Source organism: Pinus tabuliformis, chromosome 8 (assembly GCF_031772625.1).
Source record: "Pinus tabuliformis cultivar Carrire ecotype Pingquan chromosome 8, CPIR1, whole genome shotgun sequence".
Taxonomy (NCBI): Eukaryota; Viridiplantae; Streptophyta; class Pinopsida; order Pinales; family Pinaceae; genus Pinus; species Pinus tabuliformis.
Genome location: NC_142294.1, coordinates 1,314,840,727 through 1,314,862,698, shown reverse-complemented (window position 1 = coordinate 1,314,862,698; position 21,972 = coordinate 1,314,840,727).

Below are 21,972 nucleotides of genomic sequence, written 5' to 3'. Positions count from 1 at the left end.
AAAGTGATTAATAACTCTCTGTAAATATGCTTATTTATGTGAATGTAAAGAATATCTCAAGTAACTCTTAGATTAATACCTATAACATTTACAATAATCACTTTGCATAATAGAACTAATTTAGCATTATGAGGATCATTAAATTGCTTTAATTTTTTTATTCATTTATTATTGGTTCATAAAATTCTTAATCAATTATAACTATAAATTGTTCTCTTATAGATATAACTTAAAAATAGCTATATTATCTTAATTCCCACCACTTAAACATTTTAAGCTACATCATAATAATACCATCCCATCGTTTAACCCTATAAATATCTAATATAGTACATATTCCAATTGGATGTATCTATACATATCTAAACAACAAAAGTATAAACTAAAAAATTACTAGACTATACTGTTAGGATATTCCGACACATAGGATATAGTTAAGTTCAACTTGGTCTAGTATAGAGTTAGGTTAGAGTTAGGTAAAGTGTGTTTCTTTACCGTTGTACATTTTGTAACTTACAATCCGACGGTCACGATATGTAGTGATCCGACGGTTCACTCTCACCTCGGTATTACCGACACTTGATCCGTGGCTTGACACCCGATTGGTCCATGAGTTCTATTTAAAGCGCATGGAGGGTCATTGTTCGGGTAATCCGTGCATGAGAGAAGCTTATGTAAATTTTCATTCTTTGATTAATAAATTGCCTGTAGTACCCACGTTGGGACAGGCCGTGGACTGTTTCCCTCCTTGCACTCTGAGGGTTTTAACCACGTCAAAAATACTGGTGTATTGATTTGAGATCTGGTTGTGAGCGGTGTCCTTTTGGTATTCTTTCTGTGGAACTTACCCTGTAAATTCCTACATGGTATCAGAGCTATTTGAGGGCTGCGTCCGTTGGTGATCCAAATCTGAAGCCGGTAGAACTGCATGCGGCTGTCGTTTCCTAGATCTGCTGTTTCTGACTGCTTTCGGGCCGAGAGGACTGCTCTGTTGCGTTCGGAGCATCTGTTCCAGTGAGGAACCCCTTTCGTTTCACGCGAAAAGGTTTCCGGTAGCCCTAGCTGCGTCATTTTTCAGATCGGGAGGTATACAGTGTTTTTTTTTTTGCAGTTTACTGTTATTTTCTCTCTGCTTATTTCGGTCTCAGTTTATTTAGCCTTTTTTTTAACCGGATCTATACCTTTCATTTCTGCGTATGCTCTTTGCCCTGCGACTCTGTGCGATCTGGGCAAATCAGAAACAGAAAGGAAGGATTTTTCTCATGCGTATGCTCTTTTCCCTGCACCTTAGTGTGATCTCGGAAAATCAGAAACATTGAGAAAAATATTTAGTTTTTCGGCTAAAGCTAACCTTGAGATTTTTTTTTTATTTCTAGTTTTTTGGCTAAAGCTAACTTGAGATTTTTTTTTTTTTTTTAAATTTCTAGTTTTTTGGCTAAAGCTAACTTCGAGCCGCAAGGTTCGTTTTTCTTTGCATATTCGTGTTGGGTTTTGTGTTTTGTGTTTTGTAGGGAAAAAGAGCTTTCTCAAGGCAAGCACGCAAACCGAGGCCCCCCCCCCTTCTCTCTCTCTTTCTCTCTCTCTCTCTCTCAAATTTTTTGTATAGATCAATTGGTTCAAAGCTATTTTTAGAGAGTAGAGGTCTTGGGTTCAAGTCTCCATTTTGTGGGGGCGGATTTTTTCATTCCCGCACATTCGCGCACTTTGCCGGCAACGTCAACAATTTTTTTTCAAAAAGCCATAACTTCTTCATCCGGAAGCCTTTTTCAGAGCCGTTTTTTTTAAAACCGCCTATTTTTTCGAGATCTATCCATTGGAACACTTACTTTCAGCATCTTCAGCTTCAGTTTTTTTTAAAATGGAAAGTCCATGCCAAGTCATTCTTGACAGCACTAACTACTTCCAATGGGTAGCCTACATGGAAGATTTACTTAGAAGTAAAGGTCTCTTCAGAATAGCCACAAACCAAGAGAAGAAACCAAAAGATGAAGACAAGGCGGCAAAATGGGAAAATAGACAAGATCAAGCACGTGGTTTGATAGGGATGTCTATTTCTCCTGATCTTAGATTCCACATTGCAGGACTTGAGACTCCTCATGAAGCATTAGAAAAACTTGCTAAAGTTTTTGGGATTAAAAATGAAATTAGAGCCCATCAACTTGAAAATGAGCTGCTTACTTTGGATCCTAATAATTTTTCTTGCATTGAAGATTTCTTGTCCAAATTCAAGACCCTTAGATATCTCTTGGAAGGTGTTAAAGTTAAGAAAGATGATGGTAACCTTATTTATTCCATCCTTACTAAGTTGGGACCAGCCTACTCTGTATTTGTTTCCACTTTCCATTCTACAAGGGAAGCTTTCATTTGTCAAGGACAAGACTACAAGGCCCCTTCCTTTGACTCCTTTTGTGATTCCTTAATAAGAGAACAAGAAAAACTCTTACACCTTGGTCTTCTTAATCTTGGAAACTCTTCCACGAAAGCGTTAGCCGCCCAGCAGCAACCAAATTCAAAGAATCCTAAGAAGTCATATCCTCAAAAGAATGGTCCTAAACCATCTCAGCCTCAAAATGAAAGATCATTTCAGCAAAATGATAAGACCAATAAAAACAAATGGAAGAAGACTGATAGACATTGTAACTTTTGTAATCGAGATGGCCACTTAGAATCTAAATGCTTTAAGAAGATGGAAGCCTTGGAAGCCGCAATGAAGAAACATAACATCCATCTGGAGCCTACTTCAACTTCAACTTCCGGAACGGCACTTTCTGCATGTCATCGTCAATCATCTCAGTCTGGTTATGCATTAAATGTATCTTCTTCTTCTTCTCATTCTCATGAGTGGCTCATTGATTCTGGAGCCTCTTGTCACATGGCCAAAAACCAAGCCATGTTTTCTTCTTTAAATGATTGTAACACCAAAAATATATATATTGGTGATGATAGATCTCTTAATGTTGTAGGGACTGGAACTGTTCATCTAGACAATGGTCAGTTCAATGATGTATTATGTGTTCCAAACTTATCCTGCAACCTTCTATCTGTCTATCAGATAACTCATTCAGGTGAAGGTAAAATTGTTGAATTTTCACCTCATGATGTTGTAATCAAGGATCTAAAAGATCCTAAACAGATTCTAGCTACTGGTCTTGCTGATGATTCCAAAAGGTTGTATAAGTTTCACAACTTTGGGTCATCCCATCTTCCCTCAGTATTTGTTGCTCATAATGATGAAGTGAGCAAACTTTGGCATGAGCGGTTTGGTCACTTAAACTATCGCTCCCTTCAGCATCTATGTAAAGAAAATATGGTGACAGGTCTTCCTATGGTATCTTGCAAAGATGGTGTTTGTTCCGGATGTGTACTCGGAAAACATCATCGGGACAGTTTTGACAAACGTGCCTCTTGGCACGCCTCAGCCCCTTTACAGCTTGTGCACAGTGATTTATGTGGTCCTCTTCCTGTTGCTTCATTCTCTGGCTGCAAGTACTTCTTAACTTTCATTGATGATTTCTCCAGACGCACTTGGGTATACTTCTTAAAACTCAAGAGCGAAGTATTTACAACTTTTTTGGCCTTCAAAGCATTTGTTGAAAAACAATCTGGACATCAAATTCTTAAGCTAAGAACTGATAATGGTGGAGAATATGTTAAAAACACATTCATCAACTTTTGCACCGAAAATGGAATTCAAATGCAACATACTGTTCCATACACTCCACAACAAAATGGTGTAGCTGAAAGGAAAAATCGCACCTTAAAGGAAATGGCTAATTGTATGCTGCAATCTAAAGGACTCAGTCTTAGTTTTTGGGCCGAAGCAATTAATTGTGCAAATTATATAATCAATCGCACTCCTACTAAGGTTCTAGAGAATATCACTCCAGAAGAAGCTTGGAGTTCCATTAAACCAGATGTAAGTCACTTTCGTGTGTTTGGAAGTGAAGCATGGGCCCATATTCCAGATGAAAAGCATAAAGCTTTAGAACCTAAGAGTGAGAAATGTACTTTTGTTGGATATTCTGAAGATGTAAAAGGTTATAGACTTATTCCATTTAAGTCCAAAAATGTTATCATTAGAAGAGATGTAAAATTTGATGAAAATAAATCGGCCTGCGAGCCTAGTCCGGCGGATGTGCCACCTCTTCCTATCTCTTCTATCTTTGAAAACATTTCTTCTTCTGATGATGAAAGCGAGGATGATAATCCTCCCCCACCTTCTCAGGATCCTCAACTTCCAAGATGGGTCCGTGCTACTCGGGATGCAGCAGGTGATCTTGCCGGTGATCCTACAGATCAGCGACGTACACGTTCTCAGTTTGAAAGAGCCTCTTCTTTACTGGCTCAAGCTCCAGTAAATCATGATCCTGACACTTTTGCAGAAGCTTCAGGCCATCCACATTGGGAAGCAGCTATGAATGAAGAATATCATTCATTGATGACAAATGATACATGGGATCTTGTTCCTCTACCAAAGGGACGCAAACTTGTTAGATGCAAATGGGTTTACAGAACCAAGTATGGACCAGATGGGAAAGTTGATAAACATAAAGCTCGTCTAGTTGCTAAGGGCTTTTCACAGGTTGAAGGCATTGACTACACTGAAACCTTCTCTCCAGTTGCCAAAATGAACTCTATCCGCCTTGTTCTTTCCCTTGCTGCCTCTTTAAAATGGGAAGTCCATCAAATGGATGTTAAATCTGCCTTCTTGCATGGGGACTTGCAGGAAGAAATCTATATGGAACAACCCATTGGCTTCATACAAACAGACTCCAGCCTCGTTTGTCGACTTAAGAAATCCCTTTATGGCCTCAAGCAAGCTCCTCGAGCTTGGTATGCCAAAATGGATAGCTTTCTTTTAGAATCTGGCTTTTCTAGGTGTCATTCTGACAATACTGTCTACACCAAGAAAGTGGGCAACTCTCTCATCATCCTTGTTCTTTATGTTGATGATCTTATTCTTACTGGTAGTGATCCCAACCTTATAAACCATGTGAAGTCCAGCCTTAAAAAGAAATTTGAAATGACAGACTTAGGACACTTACACTATTTTCTCGGTCTTCAAGTCTTGCAATCCCAAGAGGGTATTTTCCTTTCCCAGTCCAAGTATGCTTGTGATATTCTTCGTCATTTTCACATGGAAGACTGTAAGCCAGCCCCTTCTCCCTTTCAGTCTGGAGTCAAACTTTCAGTCTCTTGTACTTCTCCTGAAGTTGATGCTACCTTATACCGTCAACTTGTCGGAAAACTCTTGTATTTAACCCATACTCGTCCTGATCTTTCCTTTGTTGTTGGCCTTGTTGCTCGTTTTATGCAAAACCCCCGTGAAAGTCATTGGAAAGCAGCTAAAAGAATACTTCGTTATGTTCGAGGTACAGTACAGTTTGGGATTCATTACAGTGCCAAAGCAGCTCCTCTGTTAGTTGGTTTCACTGATTCTGATTGGGCTGGTGACCTTGATGATCGGAAGTCTACTGCCGGTTATGTCTTCACTCTTGGTTCAGGACCTATTACATGGGCTTGTAAGAAACAGGCTGCCATTTCTCTTTCGTCAGCAGAAGCAGAGTATCGTGGTGCCGTGGAAGCTAGTAAGGAAGCCTTGTGGCTTCGTCAGATCCTATCAGAGTTTGGCTTTGAGCAGCAGCATCCAACCACACTTTGGTGTGATAATCAAAGTGCCATTCAGCTATGCAAAGATCCAGTCCAGCATCAGCGCAGCAAACACATTGAACTACACATGCACTTCATCAGAAAGCTCATTCATGACCATGTTCTTGAAGTGCAATATTGTCCAACAGATGATCAGGTTGCAGACATCTTCACAAAGGCTCTCACAGAGGCGAAGTTCACTAAACTTCGATATATGCTTGGAGTTCAGGAAGTTGTCACTAAGGGGGGATAGGCTCTAGTGCCTCCTTCCTTCTCCTATTGTGTCATATTTGTAAATCCTTCAATCCTATCCCAAGTTGTTCTTAAAGGGGGATGTTAGGATATTCCGACACATAGGATATAGTTAAGTTCAACTTGGTCTAGTATAGAGTTAGGTTAGAGTTAGGTAAAGTGTGTTTCTTTACCGTTGTACATTTTGTAACTTACAATCCGACGGTCACGATATGTAGTGATCCGACGGTTCACTCTCACCTCGGTATTACCGACACTTGATCCGTGGCTTGACACCCGATTGGTCCATGAGTTCTATTTAAAGCGCATGGAGGGTCATTGTTCGGGTAATCCGTGCATGAGAGAAGCTTATGTAAATTTTCATTCTTTGATTAATAAATTGCCTGTAGTACCCACGTTGGGACAGGCCGTGGACTGTTTCCCTCCTTGCACTCTGAGGGTTTTAACCACGTCAAAAATACTGGTGTATTGATTTGAGATCTGGTTGTGAGCGGTGTCCTTTTGGTATTCTTTCTGTGGAACTTACCCTGTAAATTCCTACATATACTACTTACATTATTCTTAATTATAATAAAAATGTCTTTACAATCCAAACTTTATCCATTTAAAATATTTTACTAAGATCTTACACTAATAATAACTACCATCTGCGATATATATGTGTGTGTGTGTGTGTGTTTGGATGTATCTATACATATCTAAACAACAAAAGTATAAACTAAAAAATTACTAAACTATACTACTTACATTATTCTTAATTATAATAAAAATGTCTTTACAATCCAAACTTTATCCATTTAAAATATTTTACTAAGATCTTACACTAATAATAACTATCATTTGCGATATGTGTGTGTGTGTGTGTGTGGGGAAAACACAGATTATGTCATAGTTAGACCTCTGTAAATTAAAATAATTGTAAAATCAAGTTCCTCATTAATCTCGTGCCAGTATATATATATTTCACATTTGGAGAAAGATTATACTTGCAGAACCCACATTCGTTGAGTAAGAATTCTAAAACAAGGTATATGTTCGAGCTTGGGTATATAGCAAATAAAAAATGAATAATAAGACAATTAACTCTATTCAAAATTTCTTCGAGTTTACTTTCATTCATTTTTTATGTTGCCTTGTTTATAACCCAAATATTCATTCTTAAGGAAATTATATGGTTCTTTGTCAACACTATGAAACTAGCTTCTTAGTCAACTATGGTTTTTTCTTTGAATATTATGTATAGATCATTTACTCTAAGATGCCAATGTACTTGAAAGATTGCTTCCATATTTTATTGTTAAGTTGGAAAAATTTATTTGCATGGAAATGGTTACATCATACCATCCTAAGTCATTAGCTAAAACTTGTGTTAAGTGCATTTGTCCAAAGATATAAAAAAGGCATAATTTAGTGTTATTATGAGTAAAAGCATGTGAAGGTGGTCTTGATAATTATTCAAATGTTATAATAGGTCCTACCATATCAAAAAAAAAAATATTTCCTTCAAAGGGAGAACCAACAATTGTTAGAGTATGAAAACAATTTAATTAAAATACAATAATAAAAAAAAAAAACAAAAAGAGTTTATTTGAGTAAAATTTTGTCACAGTTACTCTAATCGTGTTGGTTTATGAAACGAAATGATGGTTATCAAAACTAGTGTAACTATGCATATTTCATTTATGAAACTCGAGGTATTGAGAAGGCTGGTAAGCCTAATTGTAAAAATTTAAAATATTCTCTTGATAAGAAAATAGTTTCCTTGCTCGTAGATGTTTCCTTGAAAAATCATCAAGGTTTAACCACATAAATTATTTGCATATTATTTGTTTCGATCATTATTTGTTTGTTTTAAATGCTTGTACACACTCTAAAGACTAGCACATGGTATCAAACCATGGTTAAAGAAGCAAGTCATTTTTTTTTGTGAGAGTTGTTGTCAGGTGGAGCCACAAATTTACAAGTATGAATTCACATTAAGCAAAAATTGGGCATGTTAAGAAAGAGTTGATCATTGGGCACATCAAGCATGAGTAGATTACAGAGGAGGCCGAGTGGGTCTAGGCTTAAGTCAAACCAAATATGGACACTGAGTTTGAGCCACAAATGCCATTAAAAGGGAAAAAGAAAAGAAAAAAGAGGTGTCGCATAGTCGAAGAGGACTCCTTGGAGCATGTAGTGGAGGCCCACACATAGAAATAATTCAATGCAACAACAAAACCAAGTAGCAAATCAAAACTTGTCCAATTTGGAATATGTTCAATTTAAGTAAACCATAGCCACAAATTAAAACTCGTGGAGTCAATGAAACCTATGGTTGTAAATCCAAAGAGAGCTTGAGAAAGTTGAAGCCAAGTCCAGTTTAAAAGCTGCAAGCAATAAATTTGATGTACCTATTTTTAAAATTTCGTGGTGTTTAAGTAATGTTTTTGGTGAACTCAATAAACACTAGTGGATAATTTTTTTTAAGGGGGTACACACACATGTATCAATGAATTTTTCAATAAATTAAGCATGGACATGTAAATATGTGTGTGTGTGTGTGTGTTAAGTATTTAAAGAAATTGTGGGTTTTTCTATAAAAACAAAGTTTCTAAAAGGATTTCAAAATAGAGTTTTGAGTTCGTGAAGCAAGGTGTGTATATAAATATTTTTTAATTGTGTAAAGGATAATAGCAAATGTAACAAATACTATTTTTGAAGATGAAAATTTTAATGGATAATTTTTTTTTTAAATGTGTGACACTTAAAATGAGGGATTTTTTAGTGTGGTAAAAGTTACAAAAGGCATTAGAAAAAAGGAGGAAGAAACTTGCAACAATGACCGATGAAGAGTAAAAAAATATGGATGTTGGAGTCCTCAGTAAAATTTAGTTATGTCTAGTTGATGACATAACATCATTGGAGAAGCAACAATAGCAAGCTTATGGACCAAGTTAGAAGGTATTTACATGACAAAGTCCTTGACAAATCAAATTTATTTGAAGAGGCAGCTATATAGTTTGAAAAATGAAAGAAGGTACAAAAATTGTAGATCGCTTGAATGTGTTTAATGATCTCATTTTACAATTGTATTGTATGGATGTTAAAATCAATGGTGAAGATGAGGCAGTGACATTGTTGTGTTCATTTATTGAATTGTGGGATAATTTAGTAACTTCAATTAAATTGAAACTCTTGAATTTCATCCTATTGTTGGAGATTTTTGGTCTAAGAATATGAGGAGGAAATCAAGTATTTAAACCTCCACACCATAAGCAATGGTGGCTATAGGTCGATCCAAAAAATAGGACAAAAGTCAAATGGTACATCCAAATCAAAGTCTAAAGGCAAACTGAGAAAACTAGAAAACTCAAATGCTGGTGTTGTAACAGGGCTGGGCATCTCAAGGAGGATTGTTGGAAGAGACAAGAATCCAAAGATGGCTTCAAAAAGGAGGAAAATTCGGTTGAATCAAACTCATGTGTGATTTATGAAGTTTTGTCTAATATCAATAATATTCCTCAATACTATGAAGATTGGATGTAAGATTATAACAGTTATCATCATATGTGTCCTCACATAATTTGATTTTCTTCATATGAAGAAGTTGATGGTGGAAATTTTCTTATGGGTAATAACATTTCTTATAAGATTGTGGGTGGAAAGTGTCAAAATTAAAATGTTTGATGGTATTATAAGAACATTAATAGATGTTAGACATGTGCATAAACTAAATAAGAATATAATTTCTTTGGGAGCTTTGTATTCTGGTGTTCATAAGTTTATAGGTCAAGTTGAAGATTGAAGGTGTCCAAGGGAACTTTAGTGGTCATGAAGGCTACTAAGACAAGAAACATTTTCACATTGGATGGAAGTACTTAGATCAACAAAGAAGTTATATCATCTTAAGAGGTAGATAAATGCACTTGTTTATAGCATCAACGATGGGGTCATATGAGCAAGAAAGGACTATAGGTACAAATGAACCATAAATTACTTCCAAATTTGAAACTTTTGAATTTGAATTTCTACAAACAATGTATATTTGGAAATCAATGTAGACAAGAATTTAAAGCAAGTAGTCATGTTAGTAAAGGAATTCTTGATTATATTCATTCTGATATTTGGGTACCATCCCCTCCTATTTCTTTTGAAGAACCATCATATGTTGTAACATTTATAAATGATTCCTCTAGAAAAAGTGTTTTTTTATATTTTGAAAAGAAAATTTGATGTTAATACATTTAAACAATTTTCAATAATGGTTTTTGGGCATGAAATCCCCACCACGACATGTTTTGGGGCTCAAATCCCATGTTTTGACCAAATGATGTTATCAAGCCCCATGAATTACGGGCACAGAAAGTATGTTAGAGTCATAGGGTTTTCTGCCCTAGTTTTGGATGTAATGGCAGCCTACCAATGGTCCATGGACCATGGGATTGTATAAATAGAGCGAGGCTCTAAGTGAAAGGAGAGAACAAGTTGAAGTGATTGAGTCGCAAGTGAAAAGAGTGTCTTGGGTTGTAGAGTAGGAGAAGGCTCTGCAGCTGAGTACGTAAAGGCCTAGAAGTCTGCAGCTAAGTGCACAGACCCCTGCAGCTGAGTGCGCACGATGGAGTCGAGTTTGTAACCGAAGACGAGAATAATAAAGAGAAGTTTTATCCAAATTCTGTGTATCTGTTCTTGAGTTCTTACATGTTTAATATCAAGTGCAAATATATTTTTTATTTATTGCGGGCACCTGTATGAATGATCTATATTTCTAAGTATAACTTAACGCATACAAGTAGGCTAAGTTAAATCAACTAATGACAAAATACTAGTAAGGGCTTGGGTAATAACAATGTTCGGCCCCCAAAAAGGGTTGCGCGAAGGCAGCATCTTAGGCTGTGTGGTATGAGTAAGTGCGTGTAGTGACGTGTGCAAGGTCGAATCGCGGACCACTTGAACTCATCAGAAATCTCCAGGGTGCGGAAACCTGGTTCTAGCACCCTCCCATACTACTTCGGGTGAGACCTCAGTCCATGCTCTGCAGACTATTGCTGAATGGGCTAGTAGTACTAGGATTTGTTTGGCTAAATCACCTCTGAACCTGGGTCAGGCTCCAACAAGCCAACAAATGGTTCCGTTGCCGGGACTGGGTTCTGCATAAGGGATGTCTGATGTCGTGTCACTGAATCTGTCAAAGAAAGAAATTCAAGGGTGGTTGGACAGAAAGGTTCACAAGTTCACAGCGTAGGAAAATAGGAATCCACGGGTATCGAAGGAACAGTGGTTAGAGTGCTACTTATATACGGAAAATCGACGAAATTTTCTTTGCATCCTTCCCCTCTGAGTTGTATGAGTGGATCGCGAAGCTAGCAGATAGTCAGGGAAGGTGTAGGCTCGACAAACCTATTGTGTGGACTCTAGAGTTGGTGTGCAAAGAAGCACCAAAAGATAAGATCGTGTGCGTTGTGGACCATTGGCTCAATTGAATTATAGGAGGGTTTATCACCAAATTCGTGGTAGACACGTTAGTCATAGCAAGGCGGAAGGATGCATCCTCAAAGGACCGTGAGGTAAGTACATTATATCTTTGAATACTTGGATCAAAGTGCTACTATGTAAAAAGTAGGTTATGCTAATAAATTGATGTTTGGGGCTACACGAAGTGGGAGGATCTATAGAAACAAAGGTCGTGCAAAGATAGAAACTAGCCCCTTGATTTCGCCTCAGCGAGAAAGCGAGGAAAAGCTCGCGAAAGTTTCACCAAGAAGTACGATCAGTCTGATAAGGCAGCGAATTTAGCGCATACCACCCCCACCCACACCACCACCAGCTTCACCATCTTCACCTCCATCTTCACCCACACCACCTCCACCACCACCATAGTTCAATATGGCGAGCATGATAAAATTGCCGATCTTCGAAGGAGTAGGGAACAAAGATCCAGACCAATGTTGGTTCGTGGCAAAGGTTGTATGGGAAGCACAAGGAGTCACGGATGACAACATAAAGAAGGCAATGTTGGTAAGCACATTGTAGGAATGCGCACTAACGTGGTACATTAAGCATTATAATGACCATCCAAATGTGGGGATCGCAGATACCCAGGCTATGCTGAACAGGGAATTTAGCAGGCCAAAATCGGAGACACAGTCGATTATTGGGTTTAAGGAGACCCCTTGGGAGCTGGATCAGAGACTGAAGGGTATGATTTGTGAAGCCAACATGACCTTGATGGATGGGCAGCACCATGCATGGTTTGTAGCATCACTAACGTTGCTTCTAAGGACCGTGTTGTCACAACAAAAGCTATCTACTCAGGCTGAAGCCTTGGAGATTGCAATGAGACTGCACGAGACCCCAATACAAGATCCTATCTTGGGAGTACAACAGATCCACGCACAGTTGAAAATCTTGTGTCTCGAGATGTAGAGCTTGAAACAAGATAGGACAACTCACCCAGAAGCGCACGAGGAGGTATGGTGCATAAAATGCAAAGGCCAGGGACATGACAAGGACCATTGTCCAGTCTTCAAGAGCTACCTAGCAGGAGGAGGACCAATGCCCTTGAGACCAGAGGCACAAGCAAGACCGAGCATGGTGCCTGCATTATGGTGTGTGATTTGTTAGATAGGAGGGAAGCATGCTATAGATAATTGCCACCTATTACAAAAGTATATGCAGACAACCCAACAATTGTTCTGTAATTTTTGCAGGTCAGTAGGCCATGATGAGCACACCTGTAGAAGTTATGAAATGATGATGGATCAAACTCCTACCTATAGAGTTCAGACCAAAACACGAGCCCTCAATCAAAATACAAGGATGGCGTGCAATGGAATTCAAGGGCGCGGACGAGGTCGAGGTGGAATGGGACCAGGGTGGGGTCACAGACAACTGATTTGTTACAATTGTGGAGAGCTAGGGAATTATGCCCGCGATTGTACAAATCCAACGAGAGCATCATGTTTATATTGTACCTAGTTTGATCATGATACAGAGGACTTCCCCACACTAATTTCAAGGTTGCGCGATAAAGAAATACTCCAGCCTCCCCCAACTTAGAACCTGCAAATGATGAGGTATGAGCTGCGCGAGGAGGACCTAAATGTAAACATCATGCTCTGAAGCGGTATCACGATAGGAGATGACAAAGGTAAGCAACCAGAAGAAAGTGCCTAGGTTCGCAAGGCTCCAACAAAGGAACTAGAGTTCGATTCAGAGCATGCGAAGGAGACATTCATGGAAGCTAAGAAGAGCTTCAAGAAGGCCTCCACTTCAGGTAGTAAAGACAAACTAGAACTAGAGATGGACCCTTTAATGCTTACTACCTTTCTAGAGACATGCATGAAGCTGCTACGCGACAGCAAGGTTGTGAAGGGGCTGCAAGAACTGATCACTAGATGTGCTAGATCAGGGGAACCAAGCGTAGTCCGGAAGCTCAGGAAGCACACGACGCAAACAGGAAGGGAGATGAGCTTTACTGCGCAAATTGGCGAATATGAAATGGATCATATGATTTTGGATTTAGGATCAGACGTGAACGTATTGCCAAAGCAGACATGGGAATGCATGGGCAGGCTCGCGTTGCAATGGTATCCTATTCAATTGAGAATGGTGAACCAACAAAAGATCTTACCGTTGGGGAGATTGTAGGGAATAATGGTAGACATCAAAGGTGCAAGTGTGCTTGTAGATTTCGAAGTGATAGAGATTGTTGATGACAACAATCCCTATCCCGCACTACTAGGAATAGATTGGGCCACTGATATGAATGGAGTGATAAATACAAAGAAGCGCAAGATGATTTTTGAGAAAAAGTCACTGCACATAGTAGTACCTTTAGACCCTACGGAAGGATCGTGCTACAGAGAGCTAGTGCGTGACGATGAGAGCAACGATGATCTAGTCTGTATCTACAAGATAACCACTTGGGAACAGGATTGGGTGAATCCTACAGCAGAGGGCAAGATTTCGTGGGAGCGCAAAAGTTCCTACACATTAGATTTAGACGAGGAAATAGAATGATGGCAAAATCGGTTGCACGAGGTAACGACACTCAATTGCAACATGATGATAAAGTCACTACACTGTGTAGCAACAGAAGCAAGAGATCTGCCTATGTATGATGGATTGACCATGGTATATGATTTCCTGAACAAATTTGAAACAGAAGTATCGGAACAACAACGTTTTGACGCTCTAAAATGGGCAATGCGCAATACGCCCATAAGGTGGTGGGGTACGCACCAGCAGAATTTTAAGGATTGGCGGGGATGCAGAAGGATGATGCACCTACAATTTGGGAAACCATAGATGCGGCTGACAGACAAATATGACGGACGAGATGATCCATGCACACACCTTGTGAAATGGACCAAGGTCTATGAGGAAGAGCCACAACTTGAATGGGTGCATTTGTTCTACCATACCCTGGATGTCATACCCATGAATTGGTATACTGATACGGAGCTTCGCCATGGCACGAGAAAATGGGATATCTTGCATGAAGGATTCCTGTTAGCCTTCACATTTGAAGATCATTGGTGGGATATTGTTGATGATGCGCTACAAGCAGTAAAAGTAGCTATCTTCAAAATACCTCAGGAACCAATGGAAGTGCTTCAACCAGAATGGGCGACCTAGCTAAGTTGCACGCTAGAGTGTTACAATGTAAATATTGAGGAAGATGATGAGGATCCACAGAATATTGACATTCTAGAAACTGAAGTCTATCGCAAGGTTCGAGGACCAGTGATTGAGAATCCTAACATCATTGTGCCGCTAAAAACGAAGCAGGGAAACATTGGGACAAAGATGGAACCAAAGTATGCAATGCTCTATGACTATTGGGATGAGGAAACGGTGGATAAAGTTGCTGAGTTACTCCATGAGTACCAAGACATATTCCCGACCAAGATGACAGAATTAAAAGGGATCGTTGGCGACTTAGGGATGATGAATATCACCCTAAAACCCAACGCGAAGCTGGTCAAGTAGAGGCCTTACCGCTTGAATACAAAGTATAAGGAAAAGGTTCGCGTAGAATTAGACAAAATGCTCGCAGCCGGAATTATTGAGCCGGTGGAAGAATCTGACTAGGTGAGCCCTGTGGTAATACAGGAGAAAAATCAGAAGGGAAAAATAAGAATATGCGTGGACCTCAGGAAGCTGAATGACGCCTGTGTACACGACCCATTACTGACACCGTTCACAAATTAAGTATTGGAAAATGTTGCGGATAAGAAGCATACTCGTTCAATGTCCTGTACGGTTTTATGAAGATCCCTCCATGGATAGAATATAATAGGGCGGATTCGCAGTGCAGTCTTGAACGATTATTCAGTAGTCGCGATATAAAAGTGAACGAAGGAAAGATGAAAGCAGCACCAATTGACCTTGAATCAATAGATCCAGTCGTATAAGCATATTCACCAGCAAAAGCATAAGCACCGGAAGCAGCGGCATAGGTAGCAAGAGTAAAGGCGTCTAAGTCAGCAGAGAGACAGGCAGTTGACTGAGTATGGGTTCTCAGGGTACCACCAGATCAAAATTGCGTAGGAAGAGAGGAGCAAGACAACCTTCACAACAGAATGGGGTTGCTTTCAATACACCGTTATGCCATTTGGGTTGAAGAACGTGCCAGCCATCTTTTCACACATCGTTGTTGCCGCATTCAAAGAATACATCCACAAGTTCCTGGAGGTCTACCTGGATGATTGGACTGTCTTCGAATTGGTTAAGCACCACATAGCAAGCTTATGCTTGATGCTGGATACTTGCTGACAACACCAGATTGTGCTAAAACTTAAGAAATGCACGTTCCTCATTCCCTTTGGAAACCTGTTGGGACATGTGTTCTACAAATAGGGACTGATGGTGGACCCTGTGAAGATTGCAGTAATTCTAAATTTGGAAGCACCGCGAAGTGTTAAACAGCTACGCGCTACCTTGGGACATACAGGGTACTGCAGGAAGTTCATCAAAATATATGCCCAAATCACTGCACCAATGGAGAAATTACTAAAAAAGTATGTCACATTTTGCTGGAATGATGATTGCATGAAAATCCTCGATGCCCTAAAGGGGAAATTAGCCTCCACTCCAATCCTGGTCTTCCCAAAATGGGATGTGGAGTTTCATGTCCATGTTGATGCATCGTGTATCGCACTAGGAGCAGTGCTCACACAAGAGGGCAAAGAGGGCTTGGATCATCCTATCATGTTTGCAAGTTGCATATTGTCCAAAGACAAGAAGAACTATTCCACAACCGAGCATGAGGGGTTGGCAATGGTGTACGTGCTCCAAAAATATCGGCACTATTTTCTAGGAGGACATTTGAAGATGTATACAGACCATTCCGCGCTAAATTACTTGGTCAATAAGCCTGTGTTGCGGGGGCACATATGTAGGTGGCTCCTTTTGTTCCAAGAATATCATTTCGAGGTCATGGTCAAACCTGGATGCTTGAACGCAAGACCGAATCACTTGTCACGTATTGAGATGGGCGAGGAACCTACTAGTTTGGAGGCATGATTACTTGATGCACAGATCTTTGTGGTACATATCGTAGACGGGCACTTTGAAGATATAATCCACTTTCTGACAACAGGGACTGCGCTGAAGGAATACTCCGTCCAATAGAAGAAGGAACTGGTGGTGTGCGCGACGGATTTTTCTTTCATCGCGGGGCACCTATAAAAAATGGGAAATGATGAGATATTGCAAAGATACGTACTTAAATTTGAATGAAGTCAGATTCTCGCGGAAGCACATGGGGATGTTACAGGAGGACACTATGTAGGACGCGCGACCGCACAAAAGATTCTTCACGCAAGGTTGTGGTCGCCAACCCTTCACTAGGATTCAAAACCTTATTGTAAGGCTTACGATATATGTCAAAGGACCGGAAAACCATTGTGAAGGGACGAGATGTCGTTGAATCCACAAATGACACTACAACTGTTCGATAAATGGGCAATTCACTTTGTGGGACCTATCAAACCACAGGGAAAGACGGGCGCGCGCTACATCATCACCATGACAGAGTACCTGAAACAATAGGCAGAAGTGCAGCCAGTCAAAGACTGGATGACCGCTACAATGACGAAGTTTTTGTTTGAAAACATTTTGACCCGATCTAGCTGTCTGAAAATCTTAATGAGTGATTGCAGAACACATTTCCTAAATGAAACAATTAGCATGCTCACAGAATAGTTCCAGGTGTATCATCAGAAAAGTACACCATATCACCCACAAGTCAATGGGACTGTAGAAACATTCAAGAAAATGTTGGAGACTGCATTGACCAAAGTTTGCAACATGCAGCGAAGCGATTGGGACCTGCACATACCTACATTGCTATGGGCTTACAGGACAACGTGAAAGAAACTGACGGGACAAACACCTTTTCAGTTAGTTTATGGTGTGGAAGCGTTCATGCCAATGGAATATATCATACCTACTATGCGCATAGCAGAGCTCACAGGGATGACGAACCGTGAAGCTCTAGAGGAAAGGATCCTACAATTGGAAGAAATTGAGGAGGAATGGTTCTTGGTTGGTTTTCATCAGCAGGTACAAAATCAGAATGAAAAGGCCTAACAGGACTGCCATATTAAGTTGCGCATCTTCAAGGTAAATGACTTAGTGCTGCTGAGTGAGAGTAAAATTGAAAAATTTCTGGGAAAATTAAGAATGCATTGGCTGGGACCATACATGGTTAAGGAGGTCACAGATGGAGGCACGATCCAGCTAGTCAAACTAAATGGAGAACCCTTCCAAGGCAAAGTGAATGGTAGCCGCCTGAAGCCCTACACGGGTGGGCTGGCTATCTGATTAGCCAACTGAAGCACAGTCTTCACACTTCGAGAAGCTGGACAAAGACGCGAGACTATAAACATATGCAACAGATACTGGTACATATGTATGGAAACAATTCAGACACGGAAGTCTCAAAACAGAGGATGCAAGAGATTCAGCAAGTAGCGGTTCAGTGCGCTGCCAACATCAGCACAGTTTGAGGACAATTAGAGGAACTTCATGCCAAGATCATCGCACCGATAGAGTGACTCAAGAGCGAGTCATGATGTTTGTGTTGGGGGCCTGTTGGGCATGAAATCTCCCCCACGGCATGTTTTCGGGCTCAAAGCCCATGTTTTGACCAAATGATGTTGTAAAGCCTCGTGAATTGCGGGCGCAAAAAGTATGTTACAGTCATAGGTTTGTCGCCCTAGTTTTGGATTTAACGTCAGCATACCCATGGTCCACGGACCATGGAATTGTATAAATAGAGCGAGGCTCTAAGTGAAAGGAGAGAACAAGTCGAAGTGATTGAGTCGCAAGTGAAAAGAGTGTCTTAGATCATAGAGTAGGAGAAGGCTCTGCAGCTGAGTGTGCAGAGGCCTAGAAGTCCGCAGCTAAGTGCACAGACCCCTGCAGCTGAGTGCGTAGGGTGAAGTTGAGTCTGTAATTGAAGAAGAGAATAATAAAGAGAAGTTTAATCCAAATTCTGTGTATCTATTCTTGAGTTCTTACATGTTTAATATTAAGTGCAAATATACTGTTTATTTACTGTGCGCACCTGTATGAATGATTTATATTGCTAAGTATAACTTAATGCATACAAGTAGGCTAAGTTAAATCAACCAACGATAGAATACTAGTAAGGGATTTGGTAATAATAGAATTTAGCCCGTGAATAGGGTTGCGCGAAGGCAGCATCTTAGGTTGTGTGGTACAGGTAAGTGCACATAGTGACGTGCGTAGGGTCAAACCGTGGACCAGTTGAACTCATCAGACATCTCCAGGGTGTAGAAACCTGGTTCTAGCACCCTCCCATACTACTTCGGGTGAGACCTTATTCCGCACTCCGTGAACTATTGCCGAAAGGGCCAGTAGTACTGGTATTTGTTTGGCTAAATCACCTCTGAACCTGGGTCAGGCCCTGACAGGCCAATAATGGTAGAAAATAAAATTGGCAAAACATTCAAATATTTAAGAATGGATAATGAAGGAAAGTTCACTTCTTTAGAATTCAAAAGGTGTTGCAAAGAATATGGGATTATAAGACAGAAAACAACTGCAGTCCCAAAGGTTAACTCAATTGGTCGAGTTCCTATTGCTAGGAGCACCTTGAAGTCACAAGGTCAATTCTCCTCAGTGCTCTCAAGGTTAGGCTTGCTAATAAATTGATGGGAAGTGATCCTTTCAGCTGGATATGCCCGAACAATTTTCGTGGATGTAGTGACCATTGATATTCAGTGTACATAAACCACATATTAAAAAAATAAAAAACCCGATACAAAACCATTGCATATACTACCCAGAAACACAACATTGCAAAACACATGAACATTGCACTTATAGAAAGAGCAAGAAGCATGCTCAACAATGCTAATTTGCAACAAGAGCCGTGGGAAAAAGTAGTCATTGTTGCTTATTATCTTGTAAATTGATCATTTTCAGTCACAATAAATTGTAAAATCCCTAAAGAGGTATGGACAAGTCATCCCTGCAATCATCCATAGTTTAAGAAAAAAAGTGAGGGTGGCGCAAAACTACAAAAGAGACACACGATATAAATAGGGTGAAGATACATATAAACCTTGCGTCATATTATGTAAATAGAATATGATTCCAATGTTTGAGTTATATGTTCATTGATTTGCACATAATAGAAGGCCATCACATGAGAGTTGATCTTTTTCTCAATTGCATCAAATGGGCTTAAGCAATATTGCGTCTAGGAGGGATGGTTGATTGCTTGGGGAGGGAATATCTATCAGGTATTTATGGAAAGCATGGGTTAGAATTGTGGATAGAAGAGGGCTAATTGAAGACAACTATCCGCTATAATTTTTAATAGTGGCTACATTAGAATTAATAGTACTAGAAGGTTTGGAAGAATAGTGACAAAAACCAAGTTTTCAATTGTTGAATGATTTTTACTTTGATAACCAATCTAGTTGGATTCACAAGATCTCTTAAACAATGGAATGAATGTACACATATAACCCTTTGTAGTTCAATTGATAAGATATCATATAGTTGCAACAAATAATTATAGAAACCACAATTAAACACACATGAATCATTCCCAAAATCAAGCTTGAATTGTATATCATAGTGTACAAAATACCATTCTAGAATTAAAAGAAAGTAGCATGCATTAAGAACCATGCCATTCTACTTTTTGATGGGATTTGGTAACAAAACACCTAGACTACAATATGATTGATCTCTTTTTCTTAAGACAAGAATTAACATTGAGTGAACCCTTCATGGGGAACCAAAGAGTGTTCTCCTTCATTTTTAAAGAGGTGTTACTCCTCTATCTTAAATATAATTAATATTTATTAGAGGAATCATAAATCATCAACAAGAATGATAATGTGAGAAAAATATAGATTCCAATATGATATTTAGAAACAATGCCCCATCTCGCACTCACATTCAAAGTGAGAAAGGAACATAAAATCTTAAAGGATTGAAGATTAACATAATGGTTAGAGACACTTAAATTTTTTTCTCCATTTAAACTCACTTAATAATTATATTATTATCAATTCAAAAATTTATAAGATGACTCGACTGTAAAAAGAATGCCTCATGAATTTTTTAAATGCCAAATAAATATCCATCCTATTTGCATCTATGAAGAAGGAAAATAAGACGATGACAATGTTCAAAAGAAGAGATGTTAAACTTCTTCATAAATTTTTTAGAAGAGTATGAAAGGAATGCATACTCAAGGTTACACATATCCAAACATTACTATATAGTCTAAAACTATTTATCCTCTAATTAATCTCTTGAAAAGCTCCAAAATTCAAATTCCCAAATAAAAGTACTATAAAATTTGTGACCATTGTAACAATCTAAATACAAGCTACTAAATTTGTATAGGTGGCATGAAAGCCCGTGTGAATTAGGTTTGCAATATTTGAGAGAACATAACTAAGGCGGTATCAACCCCAACATTGTAACCCTTAATATTGATGAAAGAGAAACAAACATGAAAAATGGTTGAATAAAAGGGGTAGAGTGATACATGATAAATATGGATCAACCAAGAATAGTTTTCAAGGTGTTTCTCTTTTGAAGCAATGAACCTGTTGACAGGGTGAATTTTTGCTGTGCCAACAAGGGGAACTAACTCGATCACAGACCCCAATTAGATATGCTTTTGCTTGAAATGGCTAGTTGTGACGGGTTTTAAAGGACCCTGTAAACTGTTATCAACATTGAAGGATTGCTCCCCGGAGGAAGACTTCCATTAAATCAACAAAAGAAATAGTTAACTTGTATGTATCAGATCCTATCTATATTGATTCTAACTACTTATGTTAGTCCTAACTATTCTAATCTATCCTGCAGGAGCATAACAAAAGGGGATTAAACATCATATAAAGATTCCAAGTCCAAATGAATCAATTATTGGTTCACAAATGAACAAGGTTGTATTAAATCTTAATTGCAATCTAATTACTCATACAAGAATACACATTCCTTTTCATACAAATAAAACTTGCAACTGATGTTTAACAATGTTTCGAATCAGTGACCGCTCATGAATTAACCATGGAAACAAATTATATTTGAAGAACCAAGACTAGCCACGAATTGTCTGTTATCAATATGCACAGAACAAAACACATTTATATTTATGCCAGCAACAACACCCTGATTCTAAACACATGAAAGAAGAGGAAAATTAATCTTAAACAAAAGTCTCCTTCCTGACCCAAACAATCTTCTTTATTCGCACAATAAATCAAAGCTATTCTACCCAAAAAAATCTTTCTCTCATCTTTGAAGGTAATACTTATGCAGAAGGAACTGACCCTCTGCCTTGCCCTAACTTTTCACCTCCCTTCTCTTTTCAATATACAAATCAAAATATACAAATGTAGAACAGTCGATGTAACCACTGACACGTCGAGGTTACTTTTTATGGAGCGTTCTACTTCCTGGGGGGAATGAACGGATGCCGATGGAAAGGAGAATGACTGCATGTCATCTCTTCATGATGAAACCCTGGACAACTTCACTTTCGGAATACACAGGCAACACATGGAAACCTGATCGAGAATGCCT